This window comes from Corylus avellana, chromosome 4, assembly GCF_965113065.1.
Source record: "Corylus avellana chromosome 4, dhCorAvel1.hap1.2, whole genome shotgun sequence".
NCBI lineage: Eukaryota > Viridiplantae > Streptophyta > Magnoliopsida > Fagales > Betulaceae > Corylus > Corylus avellana.
In genome coordinates this window covers 19490402-19508362 of record NC_142493.1, presented here as the reverse complement: position 1 = coordinate 19508362, position 17961 = coordinate 19490402, and positions in this window count along the sequence as shown.

The following is a 17961-nucleotide window of genomic DNA, read 5'->3' as shown; positions in this document are numbered from 1 at the left end:
GAACCCTTCTTGTCTCAAATCTCTATGTCGAACTCCTGAAGTAACAAAATCCATCGGATAAGACGAGATTTAGCATCTTTTTTGGAGAAAAGATACTTCAATGCTGCATGATCCAAGTAGATAATGACTTTAGATCCTAACAAATAGGATCTGAACTTGTCCATTGCAAAAATGACTGCCAGCAACTCCTTCTCAGTGGCGGAGTAATTGAGTTGTGCATCGTTCAAGGTCCTGCTCGTATAGCAGATGATATGGGGGAGTCTATCAACAACTTGCCCCAAAACAGCTCTGGCGGCATAATCAGAAGCATCACGCATTATCTCAAAAGGTGCACCCTAGTTGGGTGGCTCAATGATGCGTGTGGAAGTTAGAATTCTCTTCAAATCCCCAAATGCTTTCTTGCAGTCCTCATCAAATACAAATGGGGCTTCCTTAACCAACAACTTGCACAAGGGCCTGGAGATTTTGCTAAAATCTAGGATGAATCGTCTGTAGAATCCTGCATGGCCTAGAAAAGAACGAACCCCTTTCACTATACGTAGGGGTGGAAGGTTGGAGATTAGATCCACCTTCGCTTTGTCAACCTCAATCCCCCGATGAGAGATGACGTGCCCCAATACGATACTTTGCTTCACCATCAAATGGCATTTCTCGTAATTGAGCACTAGGTTATTCTCTGATGTGCAAAATATCTACCTAAATTAATAGGAAAATAATTGTAAGTTTTACCTGCAAGTGCACAAGGTCAACATAGTAGTATATGGTGCAAGTACAAGATCATTCCCACGAGGATTGCTGAATTTATTTTTAAAAATAAATTTCTTAAGTAAAATAAAGATTGATTGTTTAAGTGATGATTATAAAAGGTAGGGCTTTAATATCCACCACTAATTATATTTAGCTAATATAACAATATGCCAATGCTTTGATCATGTTATGCATATCTAATGTTTGTCAACCTAAGGGCATGGCGTATACTCCTAAGGCTATAGATTTCCCTAAGCAACGAGTTAGGCATGACGTATACTCTAACTCATTTCTTTTATAAGGGATTTAGCATGATGTATACTAAGTTGTTCCTTAGAAAAGCATATACTCTATGGAAATCGACAAATACATGAGGCCTAGGGCATGGCATATACTCCCGGTTCCCCATGTTGATTAACCCAAAAATCGCGGTGTGGATTCTTTTGTTACTTATGTTACTTATGTTAAACCCAAGACTCGACCATCCAAATTGATTTAACTAACTAGTTCATACCACATGCATATGTTGATCAGGCACACACATATGAGGAATTCATGCAAGTAGGCATTAATCAAGTTAAATAGCACAACAAGATCATCACAAGGGCGCCAATATTAAAATATTAACTAAATATAACTAGAGCTTCAATCTAGCCCTACTAATTAAATTAGCTACACATAAAATTGATGTTAAACATTTTCATAAAATAAAATAAAAGAGAGGAAAAGAATAAACCCGAGACTTGAACTTGAAGAGCCCCTATTCTTCTCCTTACAAAGTATACATATTCTAAAGGCTTAAGGGTATATTTATAGGCTTTAGAAGTCCTTGACAAAATAGTAAACCTAGGGATTTCGTAGGGTTTCAAAACCTATTACAATTGGGAGTTGGAAAACCCTAATATGGAAAGAATGACAATCTGGCCTCCACTTGGTATGTCTCCTGCGCACGGGTGCAATCAATCGCAACCCGTGTGGGCTCGATCACAGGTCTGCGATCGATCCTCTTCTGGCATGCGCTTGATCGCTCCTGGCCTGGATTGTGATTTGTCTTCTCGGATACTGCGCTCGATCGCAGGTACCCTGTGATCGATCGCAGTGTCATAGAGCTCCCAACTTTCCATCTTCTCTCTTTTGAGCCCAAATCATCTAGATTTACTTCATTTTTTTTCAAAAGCCTACAAAAGTTTGAAAAACACAAAAAGGTATTAAAATGACCTAATTAACCAAAACCAAAGGATTAAAACATGTAAGTTAAGGGCTAAAAATATGCATATTTTAGCACTTATCATTCTCCTTCCACCGCAATAAAACCAAAGTGAGGTGGTGCTGACACTCCTCAAAAGATGAACCGAAGACGGAAAAGCCATCCATAAAAATCTCTAAGAAACGCTCTACCATATCAGAGAATATGCTGATCATGCATCGCTGAAAATTAGCGGGTTCATTCCATAACCCAAAGGGAATGCGACAGTAAGCAAATGTCTCGAAAGGACAGTTAAATGTCATCTTCTCCTGATCTTCGGGGTCCATAGGGACTTGGTTATATCCAGAATAACCATCCAAGAAGCAATAATACTCATGCCCAGCCAAGCATTCCACCATCTGATTAATGAATAGGAGTGGAAAATGATCCTTCCTTATGGTGGCATTCAGCTTGCGGTAGTCTATGCAAACTCTCCATCCTTATTGAATACGAGTCGGGACCAACTCGTTATAATTGTTCTTCACAAGCGTCAATCCAGCCCGATTAGGCACTACATGAATCGGGCTCACCCACTTGCTATCTGAAATTTGGATAAATGATCCTTGCATCCAACAACTTTATCACTTCTGCCCTCACAACCTCTTGTATAGTTGGGTTAAGCCTCCTTTGCAGCTCCCTCGATGGCTTGGCATTCTCCTCCAAATGTATCTTATGCATTAACACCTTTTTGGCTAATCCCTTTAATGTCTTGAATGGTCCGGCTAATAGCTTCCTTGTGCTCTCTCAAAACAGCCAATAATTTTTCCTCTTGAGCACCAACCAAATCCGAAGCTATAATCACAGGCAAAGAGTCTACTGGACCGAGGAACTTATTCTTAAAAGTGTCTGGTAAAGGCTTAAGTTCCTTCTTGGGAAGCTCGGGTATTGCTGCCTCCCCTTTCTCACTGCTCACCAGTGGAGTATTCTCCAAAATCGCATCTACCTGCTCAAGTAACTTGTCCAAATCCAAATCATCTCTAAACTGAGCAAGCCATGCTTTCAGGGGGTCCTCTATGCTTGATTCTTGAACAGTCTCATTCATGATCTCCTCTATCAAGCATACATGTCTCACTTCATCATATTTCAGTGGTTGCTTGCTAATATCAAACATATTTTCCTCCCCTGTCATATTTCTGACGGAAATCTTCATCACCCCAGTCCTACAATTTATCAAGGCGTTAACCATAGCCAAGAATGGTCGCCCTAGAGTCATCGGTATTTGAATCCCAACATTCTGAACCAGTTCTACGTCTAGCACAATGAAATCTACGGGGAAAGAAAACTTATCCACCTTAATCAACACGTCCTCAATTATTCCCCATGGAACCTTTACCGACCTGTTAGCTAACTTGAGTGTCGTCGATGTGGGCTTCAACTCTCCGAACCCCAATTGTAAGTAAACCGAGTAGGGCAAGAGATTCACACTCGCTCCAAGATCCAATAAAGCCCTCTCATACCTGCTAACTCTTATCATGCAAGAAATGGTAGGACACTCAGAGTCCTTATACTTAATGGGCAACTTGCACTATAGGATCAAGCTACCCTGCTCGGTTAAAAACGCTTTCTTTGGGATATTTGTGCTCTTAATAGTGATCAAGTCCTTCAAGAACTTGGCATATGATGGCACTTGTTGGATGGCGTCCAAGAAAGGGATATTGATGTGGACTTGTTTGAACACCTCCAAAATGTCCTCAAATTCTCCTCCTTCTTTGGTGCTCTCAACCTTTCAGGGTAATGTGCTTTAGGCACAAACAACCTAGGAGGATCTTCAGCAATGGGTGGGGCTTTAGATGGCTCAGCATCTATCTTCTCATTGTTGCCACTCTCTTGCCCTTGTGGCACAACATGATTCTCTCCAAGCAAAACCACTTGATCGTCCACTTGTCGCCCTGACCTCAGTGTGACAATCGATTGCACCTATTCCTGCCCATGTAGTTTATTTGAAGAACTTCCAACTGCAAACAGTCCTTTCGGGTTGCGCACGGGCTGACTAAGGAACTTCCCCTTCTCTCTTTCACCCAAGTGACTTGCAATTTGACCTACTGACTCTTCAGCTTCGCAATTGCTTGGGCGTTTACCATTGTCGCACTCCTCACTTTACTTATGGATTGGCTGGTGAGCTTCATGAAGTCCTTGAAAGCGTCTTCCAACGGCTGTGAAGATGACACTGGCACTTGAGTGGGAGCTTGGAAAGCAGGTGATGGAGCTGGATGGGCCAAGGGACCATGATTCTGAACCGGTGGAAGAAATCCCAGGGGGTATTGATTGTGAGCATGATAAGGGCTCATCCCTGATTCACCGGTTGGTTTTGCTTCCCGGAGAAATTAGGGTGGTTTTGCCACCCTAGATTGTAGGTCTCTGAAAATGGTCCACTTGATTGCTTCCGATAATAATTAAAAGTGTTCACTTGTTCCATCGGGTACTCAACAAAGGCTGGCATAGATGGACAATTTTGTGCTAAGTGCATAGGACAAACATAGATGGAAAAGCTATTAACATTGAATGTGTTGGCAGCATTGATGGACTGGCCCACAGCGAGAGCGTCGACCTCATAAATGCCTCCTTTCTTGGGAGCACAAATGGACTTGTCCCGACAACTTGAAAAATCCCACTACTGCAACTCGGACAACTTGTCCAATGCCTTGTATGCTTCATCCCCCGTCAAACTTAAGAATGCCCCCCCATTCATAGACTCAATCATACTATGGTTGGATTGAGTCAATCCTTGGTAAAAGAACTGAACGAGTCTCTACTTCTCATATCCTGCATCTTATCAATAATTTCTTAAACCGCTCTCAACACTCAGAAAACTTCTCATCCTCCACTTGAGTGGAAGAACTAATCTCCTTTCGGCTCTCATTTACTTTCGACATCGGGAAAAACTTGTTGTAAAACTTGCTCAACAAGATTTCCTAAGATGTAATGGATCCAGGTGTGTTGGAGTCCAACCATGCCCTAGCTTTATCATGTAGAGAGAAAGGGGAAAGTTGAAGGTGGACAGAATCTTTAAAAAAGTTCAGAAATTTGAAAGTGGCACAAATGTCCTTGAATTTCTTTACATGATTGTAAGGATTTTCAAGTTCTAACCCATGAAACGAGGGTAGGAGTTGGATGACATGAGGCTTCAGATCAAAATGGGTGGCATTGATAGGTGGCAATACTATGCACGAAGGGGCGTTTGTCGCAACTAGTGTGAACAGATCCCTAAGCGATCTAGTAAAGTCCACATTCCAAGCTCTCGCTTGCTCATCATTCTCAGCTCTCGCATTCTCCACATCTTCAGGTATGCTATCACGTTGGTCTCCCATCTCAAAACTAGTCTCTATCTCAACAGGTGCTCTCCGATTTCACCTAAGAGTTCTTTCTATGTCGGGATCTAAGGATATCAACTCTAAGTTCAAGAATCTCCGACCAAGCATACACCAAACAAAAAGTTCTAAAATAAACTAACAAACAAAAACAAAATAATTACAAAAGTAAGAAAAACAAAAACAGAAGAATAAAAGCAAAAACAAAAACTAAACTAATAAAAAAATGAACCAAAAAAGAATGGGAAAAACATTTCTACTTAGCTGCTGCCGGTTTGTTGAGGATGTATGCACTGGTGCACTCGAGTGTCAATCGTGTTCGCACGAGCGTACTTGTGCCGTGCGCTTGAGCGCATGTGCGTAAGTGATGGAGCGCAGATGCGGCTCGCTTGCTGCCCGTGTGCTCAAGTGCGCTAGAGCGTGAATGACTTGCGCTCAAGCATACTTCACTTGGTAAGTTTGTTCGAGACTTGCATAGAAACTAAAAACACCAAAAAAAACACCTCTTTTTTGCTTTGTTAGCTAAATTCACAGACACATATACAAATCCAAATAAAAATAAAAATAGAAATAAAACGAAATTACTAAAATAAAATAAATAAAAATCTACGTAAACTGTAAAAAAATAAAATTAATTCTAACAAAAATTAATTTTCACAAACAAATACAACTCCCCTGCAACGGCGCTAAAAACTTGATGTGAGTTTTAAAATGTACTTGCAAGCCCATGAGTCGTATGCAATATAGCTTGTGCAAGTGCGAGGTTGATCCACAGGGAATTGCATCGTGCAAATCAATTTCTATGTAAACTAATCCTATTTTAACCTAATTCCGAAATTGTGTATTTTTGTCGTGTAAAATAAAATAAACTAAATCAAATGAATTAAAAGACTAAAGTTTCCGAATTCACTTCGCCAAATCTAAACAATCTATTCTCATGTTTGCTCATACAACCAACAAACTAAAAAGCTCTATGTGTTGTTTGATGTTTCACAAAAAAAAAAATATTAAATAATTCAATGAATCCACCCATTTAATCAAATCACAACAAATGCCCAATTGAAATCAATTTATCCTATATATCCGTTTAATTAACAAATCACAACAGATATCCGATTTCAATTGAATGATTCGATGTATCCGTAGGATAAAACACATCGGATATCCAACTTTTAACACATAACCGATCAAAACATTTAATTAAAAGAGATCAATCAACTAATGTAATTGAAAACTTACAACATTATTATTCAAAATTGGAATTGTACGAATAAATAACGAGAATATAATTTTTAATCAACGACGAGGCTTCATCTTCAACTTTTGTTGGAGGTTTTAGCCTCTTATGATTATAAAAATCATAATAATATGAATTGAAATCATAAAAAACATAAAACCCACAAAGAGAAACATAAAAAGAGCTCACGAACGACAATAGGTCGAAAATCTGCTCTTAATGGCCCCTCTCAACGTATTTTACAAAAGAAAAGAATGCTACATATATTAAAAAACTAAGGCTTTGGCACTGCCAAGCCAGCCTGAGTGCACTCGAGCGTACACGAGGCTTCTTCAGTGCTTCCGCAATGCAGCACATGGGCGCTGCTTGATTAGGTGAATGCAGGAGTGCGCTCAAGCGTGCCATTGTTCACTCGATCTCCAGAATCTCACTTGTGCACATTTCTTTGCAAATTTTCACCTTCAAACTACAGTTTTCTCTTAACAACCTGCAAAACGTTAAGACACCAAAACTAACAAAAACATCATAAAATAACAAAACTAAAGGCTTAGCAAAGGCAAAATAAGGGGTCCAAATATACAATATTTGGCACTCATCAATAGAATTCAGCAAGGAGTCGTATTCTGCAGAAAGAGCTACAAGAATATGTAAAGCGAGCTTTGATTCTTTCAAAGATTTGTCAATAGCAGCCAAAATGTGAGACAAACTTTGGGCCTTCTGAAAATAATTAGAAATAGAGAGATTGTTCTTCTTCATGGTTGCTAATTTATAGCTAATATGTATGATGCAAGTTTTGATTTCAAAGCAAATAACTTCTCTAGCAAAACCCAAACTTTTTATGAAGTTTTAATGCCAAAAACATGTGGCAAAATAGCTTATGTGAGCATGGAAACCATAGCACTAAGAATGAGCTTGTCCTACTAGTACCACAATTTATAAGTTGGATTTGGTATAAACACCAAAGGAGAAGATGGCTACAAAATTAATAAATTTTGGAGGACGTGGGACATCACCAATAACATCACCAAACAAAATCATTTTCCTTAAGATAAAGGACAATTTGGGTGTGCTAGACCATGTGGTTATCACGAGCAAGTTTATCTATATTAAAAGGATGGAATGAGGGCAAAGACATGGGGACTAAGAAGGAAGATCAAGAAGCCATGGATTAGACGTCGGTCATATAAAGCTCTAATGCCATATAATGAAAAATAATAACTGAATAATTTAATTGTAATAAGCCCATTTGAACTATGGGTATAGTGTTCTATTTATTGAATAATTGCAAACATACTGAGCCATTGTAGGCAAACGCCCCATAGCTCTTCTTTCTTAAACTGCTTTCTCTTCTTTTATTTTCCAAATTACACAAACTGCTCTTCTACTTCATTATCACCAACTTGTCTTTTAATGGCATCTCCATATGCATCAACCTTCTCTCGACCTACACTTTCCCAATTCAATGGAAAGCTTGAAGGTCCAAACTACCTAGGTTGGACCACACAATTTCTTCCTATCCTGCGCACCCATGATCTATTAAGCATAGTTGATGGATATGAACCATGCCCTCCCAAACTGATCAAAGATGACAAAGGAGAGGAAACTCTTAATCCAAAATTCACCATCTAGAACAGAAAGGATAAATGTATCCTCAGTTCGATCAATTTGACACTCTTTGAGAAAGTACTATCCACAGTTTATGGACTTGATACTTCCAAACAAGTCTGGTCCACCTTAGCAACTAGATTTGATAATGATTCTAGGTCATGAATTGCCAACCTCAAAAGACAATTGTTGAGTCTCCACCAAGGCTCCTTAACCTGTTCAGATTATATTCAATCAACCAAGGTATGGTCTTATCAGTTAGCAGCAGTAGGGAAACCTATCCCTAACGAAGATCTCATTTCCTTTCTCCTCAATGGCCGCAATCCCTCATTCAATACCTTTGTTACTTCTGTTTCTCTGCTAACCAGAGAGAAACAACTCACACTAGATGACTTGCAAGAGGAGCTTATCAACCATGAAGCACTGCTCAATCGGTAGCAAGCCGCATCTACAGACACCTCAACTTTTGCCTTGTTCACACAAAAACAAGGACAAAAGCCCTTTAAAGGCCGTGGATCATATCCTACTAAGTTTCTAGGAAGGAGCTTCAGCCTTAGGCCACCTGCACCTGCTGCCAAATTCTCTAGTGCAACACCAAGGTTCAACACCTCTTTTGCTTCAAGGTACAATACCTCTTCTACTGCTCCAAGGTACTATACCTCTCATGTTGCTATTGTAAGGTACAACAATTCTACTGGATTACTACCACAAACAGGCTCAGGTCAGACATCCTCTTTCAACTCTTCTCCTCGGGTTCCTTGCAAAATATGTGGTATCATAAACCATCCAACCCTGAACTGCTACCATCAGATGGACTATTCCTTCCAGGGAAGACGTTCACCTCCTCAACTGGCTGCAATGGTGGCCCAATCCAACAATGTTTATGAAGATCCACAGTGGTATGCCGATAGTGCAGCCAATGCACACATCACTCAAGACTTGGAGAACCTCAACATTCAGCAACCCTTAAAACACAATGAAATTATTGCAGTGGGGAATGGAACAGCCCTTGCTATAGCTAATTCTGGTTCTACAACCCTTCACTCCTCTAATGCTACATTTCAACTAAATAATGTTTTACATTATCCTCAATCTACTGCTAATCTTGTGTCCATTCAAAGATTTTGTCATGATAATGCTTGCTTCTTTATTTTGACATCCTCTAACTTCTATATTATTGATTTTCAGACCAAAACAATCCTCCTGGAAGGGAAGAGTGAGAGTGACATGTATCCTCTTCAGCTGGGCAAGAAGTCTTACAAAGGCAACAAGTCATTTATAGCTTTACAACTCATTTCTACTAATATCTGGACTTCTCCAGTAATATCGATCACTGGTTACAAATACTACATAGTTTTTGTGGATGATTTTTCAAGATTAACATGGATCTATCATTTACACACCAAGTCTTAAACCTATGATGTCTTTCTGAAATTTAAACTTCTTGTGGAAAACCAATTCTCCATAACAATCAAAGAACTTCAATCTGATGGAGGAGGTGAATATACCTCTCTTCATCTTCAATCCTTTCTCAAAACCAATGGAATTATTCATAGAAAAAGTTGTCCATACACTTCCCTCTCAAAATGGTCTTGTAGAAAGAAAGCTCAGACACATCCTTGAGACTGGTTTAACCTTGTTAGCTCACTCTCATCTTTCCAATAAATACTAGGTCGATTCCTTTCTCACTACAGTTTATGTCATAAACAGATTACCTTCACCAATCCTCCAAAGCATGTCTTCATACTCTAAACTATACACTAAAGCACCTGACTACCAAAAACTTAGAGTTTTTAGATGCTTGTGCTATCCCTTACTGCGGCCTTACAATGCTCACAAATTAGATTATAGGTATAAACCCTGCATCTTTTTAGGTTACCACTTTGTAGGTTACAAGCGCCTAGATCCAGTCACTAATAAGGCTTATCTTTGAAGACATGTTGTGTTTGATGAGAGTTATTTCCCTACCAAGGATCTTGCTACATTACACTTTCCATCCAATTTGCACTCTCAAGGTGATTCTCCTTTCCCTTTACCTACTATATCTTCTTTTATTGATGAATCACCAACCCGCATTAACTCTATCACTTAGCAGTCATCCACTGCAGATTGTTCACACATTACATACTGCTCTCATCCTAAAAAACATCCAACTTTACACCCTGCAGATCCAAACCCTATCTTGCCTTCTGTACCAATGCCATCTCACCCTATGATTATTAGGTCTAGAACTCAATACTTAGGCATAACACCCATTGTAGAACCTAACCATACTGCAGAACCCTCCTCCACTATAGTTACTTCTCCCCAATCCATAGCTGAACCTATAGCTCAACCTATATCTGAATCTTCTACTACTATACCATCCCACACCATGATCACTAGATCCAGAACAGGAAACCAACAACCCAAAACCTTCTCTAACTACAAAATGTTTCATTCTAGGTATTCCCTTCTCAGCTATCACACTAGTTTGAGGCCATTCTCTCCAACGAAACATGGACCCTATGTCCTAGGCCTTCACACCAACATGTGATTCATAACAAATGGGTGTACAAGATAAAGAGAAAATCAGATGGTGGAGTAGACAGATTGAAGGCCAGACTAGTTGCTAAGGGATTTGAGCAAACCTCTAGAGTGGAATATATTGATACCTTCAGTCCAATAATCAAGCCTTCCACAATTCGTGTCATTCTAGCATTGGCAGTGTACTTCAATTGGACGATTAACCAGTTAGACATCTCTAATGCTTTTCTTCATGGCTCTTTATTTGAAGAAGTCCACATGGAACAACCTAAGGGTTTTATTGACAAGAATCATCCTCATTCAGTGTGCAGGCTACAGAAGGCCATCTATGGTCTTAAACAAGCCCCACGAGCTTGGTTAATAGACTTTCTAGCTATCTATTAGACATTGGCTTCACTGCATCTCTATTTGATAATTCTCTCTTTAGTTTTATCTATGGGAATGTTCAAATATTTATGCTAATCTATGTGGATGACATAATCATCACAGGAACACACCCTGATATGATTAACACTCTAGTTCAACTCATGAAGAAAGAATTTCCTGTCAAAGACTTAGAATCACTAAGCTTCTTTCTTGGCATTCAGGTCACTCGTGGTAATGCAGGTCTTCATCTCTGCCAATCAAAGTACATCACTCACGTACTCAGCAGAACTTAGATGATTGGAACAAAGCCTGCCAAGTCACCTTGTCCCTTTGTCTCCCAACTTTCCAGACTGAATGGTGAAGCCTTACTTGATCCCTATGAATATCGAAGTGTAGTGGGAGCTCTCCAATATTGTACCTTGACAAGACTTGATATTGCTTTCTCTGTAAACCAATTGTGCCAGCATATGCACTATCCTACTACTACCGATTGGTTTGCAATTAAAAGAGTATTGAGGTACCTCAAAAACTCAGTGAATCATGGATTGTTTTACTCCAAAACTACTCTTCAACTAAATGCCTTTTGTGACTCGGATTGGGCTGGTTGCCCTGATGACAGAAGATCTACTTCAGGCTTTGCTGTGTTTCTTGCTGATTGTTTAGTATCATGGAGTGCCAAAAAACAGCCTGTTGTTTCTAGATCAAGCACTGAGGCTGAGTATCGATCACTTGCTATTGCCACCGCTGAACTATATTGGTTGAGAATGCTGTTTCACAAAATTCGAATCCCACTTCCAGTTTCTCCTATTGTATGGTGTGATAATGTAAGTGTATTATCCTTAGCTACCAATCCAGTTTACCATGCTAGAACAAAGCACATAGAAGTTGATTACCACTATGTCAGGGAGAAAGTGTTCAACAGAGACATCACAGTCTCCTTTATCTCTACATCGGACCAGATTGCAAATATTTTCACCAAAAGACTGTCTTCGGCTAGATTCCTCTTTCTCAAGTCCAAGCTCAAAGTGATTTCATCCCCTTTTAGCTTGAGGGGGCATGTTAAGCATACTGCTGATGAGCCTGTTGTCCCTGTCATTGCGATCGAGCAAACTCACTACTACACTCGAGCACATAGACACCATTTTTCTGAAGATTTCTATTCCTACAGCATCTCTTTCTTCTAAGTGTATTACATCATTGAATGCAAACAGATAACTCTTAAGCAATCTGTTTGCATTCAACCACTCTTGTTATTAATTTCATATTCATATTAAGTCTTAGTCTTATGTTAGGATTATGTTGTTACATTTCGTATTCACATCAACTTATGTTATCAAAGTTGGTGATGGATTATAATTGTAATTTCTGTTCTATTTAAGCTTAATCAGAAAGCAGCCCTCTTCATTCCGCAAAATCAAGTTCTTTAAGAACTCTTTTATCTACCATGCTAGCACGAAACACCTCGAGATAGATTATTATTTTGTGATGGATAGAGTTGCAAGTAAACAATTGGAGGTTCAATTCCTATCTAGCAAAGATCAAATTGCTAATGTCCTCACAAAACCTATTGTCTCCCAATGGTTTACCATACTCAAAGCCAATCTCAGCGTTCATCCACTCACATTGAGTTTGAGGGTTGTAATCGATTACCTGAAGATTAGCATATCTTATTTGAATATCAACCTGAAGATCAGAATATCTTACCAAGATCAGCGTAAATCAAGTCAACAAACAACTAAGAATAATTCAATAAAAAAACAGAGTTCAAGATAGAATAAGTATCTCATCATAATCTTTCTGTTGTAAATTTGAATTACTTATCTCTTCAATTATCTTTGTATACAACAATCATTCTTATAAATAGAACCATTGCCATTTGATTAAAGTAAGCAGTAAACAAACCAAACATTTGTGTATCTTTTATATATATAGAACAAAAAAAAAATTAATTGAAACGCAAAAACAATTATATAAATTTGTTACTAGCAATATAAAGCCATAGGCCCCAAATATCTTTAGCCGGCCCTGACTGTATTCATTAATTAAATATGTAGAATGTAGATGTTATAAGCACAACTTTCTTGAGATTACCTTTTCTGTTTCTCGGTCAGCAATTCAGAACTGATTTTTATATATATAGAAGGCCAAGGATTACGGTTAAATATTGAATATAGCATATGATATTTTTGACCAGTCAAATGTCTATCTTGTACGTAATGTCCCTACAACCTCATGGTTATATATATATATATATATATGATAAAGCTATAAGTGAGATTTTTCTTTTTTCTTTTTTCTTTATTATCCAACGTACATGAGTATTTTCTGTGCTTTTTTATTTTATTTACGCTTATTTTATTGTTGATTAGTTTGTAACGTCAAAAACTTATTATTACTTTTTACATGTTCGCACAAGGGAAGAAAAGAAGAGAGGGAGAATTGAACTAGTGACTTTTTTTTTTTTTTTTTTGAGAAAGTCGAACTAGTAATCTCTACTTAGTCAAACTAGTGACATTTATTTCATGAGATATAGTCCCCAGCAGATTGAGCTACCCCTTTTAAACCATCAAAATGTTACTTAGAAATAATCATTAGCACTAATTGGCACGTTTTAGGAAATGTGCATAATTAATCAAGCTTAATTGGAGTTTCTAGCGATTCAACTTCATTCTCTCCATTTCAAGTTATTGTTACATCTAATTGTGTAAATTAGCATATATCATTTATCTTTCACCCACATTATTTTTTTCTTTTCTTTTCTTTTGGAGGGTGGGGAGGTGGGTTTCAAATCTAAGTCATTTGACAACGTCTCACCATCCCACTCCACACAGATGACAATGTCTTTGTTATGGATTTAATTTCTCAAGTACATAACAGATAAACTTAAGATAGATGAGGAACTCTAACATCTCCCAAAACAACTACAGCTGAATATTAATAATATTCTCATATTTTAATTAATCAACTCATCTACTTATATAGATGATCTCAAAAAATTTATTGTGCCAAAAAAGTGCAAACCCAAGTGTAGGCTATCGCAAGTAATAATTTCTAAGTAACAACGAAGTTGATTCACAGGAAATGGTAAAACACTAGAATAAAATTCCTATTATTATGCAGAAAAAAAAAAAAAAAAAAAAAAAAAAAGTAAGAAGAGTTGATTTTAGTTTTCCACTAAAAAGTTGAGCAATGGAATAAAATTTCAATTAAAAAGTAAACTACTAAATTAAACTAAATAAATTGGCTTTTTGGAGAAAATCATGGATGACTACATGGTAATAGTAGTAGAGATGGAATAAAATAGATCTACTAAAAGTTGCTAAATCCTTAAAAGGCAATACATATCTTATTCTGTATTTAATCTACTGCAAGATTCCTTCTGTGCCAATGGGCTGTAGACTCCTAAGAGTCTGACCATGCAATAATTCATTCACTGTCGTGTTACCTGGGAAAGTTTTTTTTTTTTTTTGGCTTGTTTTAATTGGCTATACTGCACAAAAGAATGTCTGATTAAGTCCAACTCAAGGGAATAGGTTGTTTTAGGGCTTCCTACTCCTCAGGTTAAAAGATTAAATCAGACACTGTGAAATCTGTCGCCTGTATATCGTGATGATCACCATTCAATTCATGATTTGCCCATCAAGCCATTGCTGTCGAAGAAACAATACCACCGACTCTTACCAAAACAACTGTGCATAAATTGGGACACAAAAGGGTCTCATCTGTTCCCCTCTTCCTTTACTTGTATATCATGATATATAGTCAGGAAAAAGGTGACACAGAATTCTCAGTACTTTTGAGTTGATAGATACTTGCAACAATAATATTAAATTTAGGGTGAGAATTTAAAGTGACCCATCAAATCTATAATGGGTGGTGTCCATTTGGGGATAAGAGATGCTAGAGAATCTTCATGGGCACCTTTTGAGTTTTGTTAAGCTACTCTTATTCTCACGGATAAAGTTAAAATAAAAATAAAAAACAAAGAAAAAAGAAATACATCTCTACATTGGACTCGGTTGAAATTCCAGCAATGTCGGGGATTGGGTGCTGTCCTAATAGGCTTCTTTTATGGTTTTTTGTGATTTTGATGTTATTTACAATTACAATTTACAAAGCACAATAGATAGATGTATTTGTTATAGTTACTGCGGAGGAATGTTCTGTCAATAATACTAAGCCATTTCTCACTTTATTATGTTCTATCAATAATGCTCTGTTTCAAATCCCGAGCATCTTAGTATTTCTCGAGTGTACCATGTAAAGAGATTGGTGATCTTCTTCCAAATCTCTGTTCTCAGCTTCTCATCACCGTGCTCATTTCTTAGAACTCCATCTCTCAATACAAAGAAGCAGGGCGCATCCCTTCTATTGACATTGGCCTTGAGTTCCGTGGATCTTTTTCGTGTGCTTTCTTGATTCCATCCAGCTGAATCACCATAGCTACCATAAACGTTTACTCTTCTACCATAAACGTCTAGGCAGAGCATTGGGTACTAATGCCAAAACTTTCTCTCTTGATTTTCAATTCAAAGTGTCTGCCACCATGTTAGCTTTACTAAGATGATAATGGATGGTATAGTCATAATATATCCTTTGGTGCCGATAGGTCCAAAATACGAATTTCTAAAAAGTAGTTATGATTTTCAATAATCGATAACGTTTGGAAATAGGGTTGCAAATCAGATATTTACGCAGCAAAATAAATCAAATTCTCATGCCCAAGAATTCTTTATGAAGAACAAGTGAAAAATAATTGCTATTTAAAAATAAATTAGAAAAACGAAGAAGACTTGGATATCAACAACCATTCCTGGCTTTGGGCAAAAAAAATTTCACTTTTCCAATAACATGTTCTTCCTTCTTCAAGAACATGAAGAACACGTTCTTTATTCTTTTAAAACACAAAAAAAAAAAAACAAGATCTTCTTTCTTCAAGAACATGACAGATTTTAGGGATAATGAAACCTTTAGATTTTCTCACCAATGATTAATAATAACCAAAAGAGTATGGGCTTTTACTTGACTCTTCAAATCTTAAACTTTTGTTCTTCGTGAGTTAATACAAATAACTACTTTATTATGGTTAAATAACATCTGCTTGGTGAAGGACCTAAAGGAAAAAATATTATTGGTTTAAATATGTCTGTAACCATGTCACCTGACATTTATTACACAACAATATTGTAACCACAATTAATTCCACTAAATAATTGTCACTGCACTCTAATAAATATTTTTTATTAAATAATTAATCTCTTTGACTTACTTACTATTGACATATAATTCCTTCATGAAATATTCAGTAGCATAATTAAGGCTAAGGATATTCCGTAACATAATTAAGTCACTGATTTTACATTATTCTCATACATGTGAAAAACACATATATAAATATTTTTGTATGCCAACCAAAATGCTCCGGCCGGATACTATGAGAATAATAACTATAAAATTTATCTCAAGGAAAAATTTCTTATCTCTTTGTTATCCGACAAAGGACTTGGATTCCCTCTTGGAAAAAGCTTTCCTACAATGTTACAAGTGGTTACCCAACGTATCGAGGTTATTTCGACTGATGATAGGTCTCACTCTTTAATACATCAAAGTAATCTACATACAACATCTGAGTCCACAATCTCCTCAGGATTTAGAATCAAAGTCGTAAGTAGCCTTTTAAGAACTTATTATCTTCCCTTACAAAAAGTGACTCATCTTACCACAACAAAAACATACCCTACCCTTCTCCCAGCCTTTTACTCCCTGACATAAGGCTTGCCACACATGAAGGTCTTTGATTAGGAAGAAATGAGAGGCATCCCCATCCCAACTTTTGTCATAATAGAGCGATCCTCTTTCCTAGCGAACTTCGAGGCATCTAGTGCTTCCTCTGCTCTACTACTGTCACAATGGTGCCTTTGTTTGTTCTTCAACAAGGGTAGCTACATCAACATAACCAACAAACTCCTTGATCCAAAGGCAAGAAATCACTCTCAAATCCTTGGTTACTCATTTCAAACTTTTCAGCCTTCTTCTCCTCGTCATGGATTATGTACTTGGCAAATTGGGATAGCTTAGTAAACTTAGCTATAACGCCCCCAAAACTAGACTGGACTATTTTGGTAGGGTCACTGGCAATTGCTCCAGTTCGATTAACCAGTAACTCATTGAGGGGATCACCTGTTACAACAAACTCAGAGTAAATATAAGCGGAAGGTGAAAATGTGAGATTGAGATATCTAAAAATCATAAAGTATGCAGGAATTAACATCAGTCAAATACTTGAAGAGAAGCTTCTAACCAAAGTAGTCATTTTAATCAAACTTGGTAATGTGAAACAACTCTTGATTTCTTCATTCTAGATAATCCTCTTAAAACATACAACATGATAAGCCGTAAACACTGCATAAGTTTAAGACTTAGAAAGTATATCTTACAGTGAGTATGAAATAAGCTCTCATTATAATGCCGTAGTAAACATGTGTTTTCACATACATATTAGGTTGTCTCTATAATTACACCATAAAAGTATAGTTTTAGTTTTTAAAAAGTATATGTGTAATCCTAGTGACAATTGCCTGTAAGTTTTAATGCAAAGAAACTAATATTATAATAATGTCATAACTATCATGCATGGTCTACTAGAGATTTTACCCCTTCCTAACAGAGTTGGCGCTGTCCTGAGAAACTTGTAATACAATACCAATGCCCCGGATATTGTACGCTACCATCCAAAACATTAGTAGCTCGACCAAGTCCGACCTCGGGTTGCTCACGCTACTAATGATATACGTCATGTAGTGACCCATCAACCAAACATACTTATGCCGGTCACGAAATATCATTGGATCTAAGACCCATATCATTACAGACACACATGGGCAATAGAATCAAGTCCATATAGTAAGCACATGGTCATTATACAG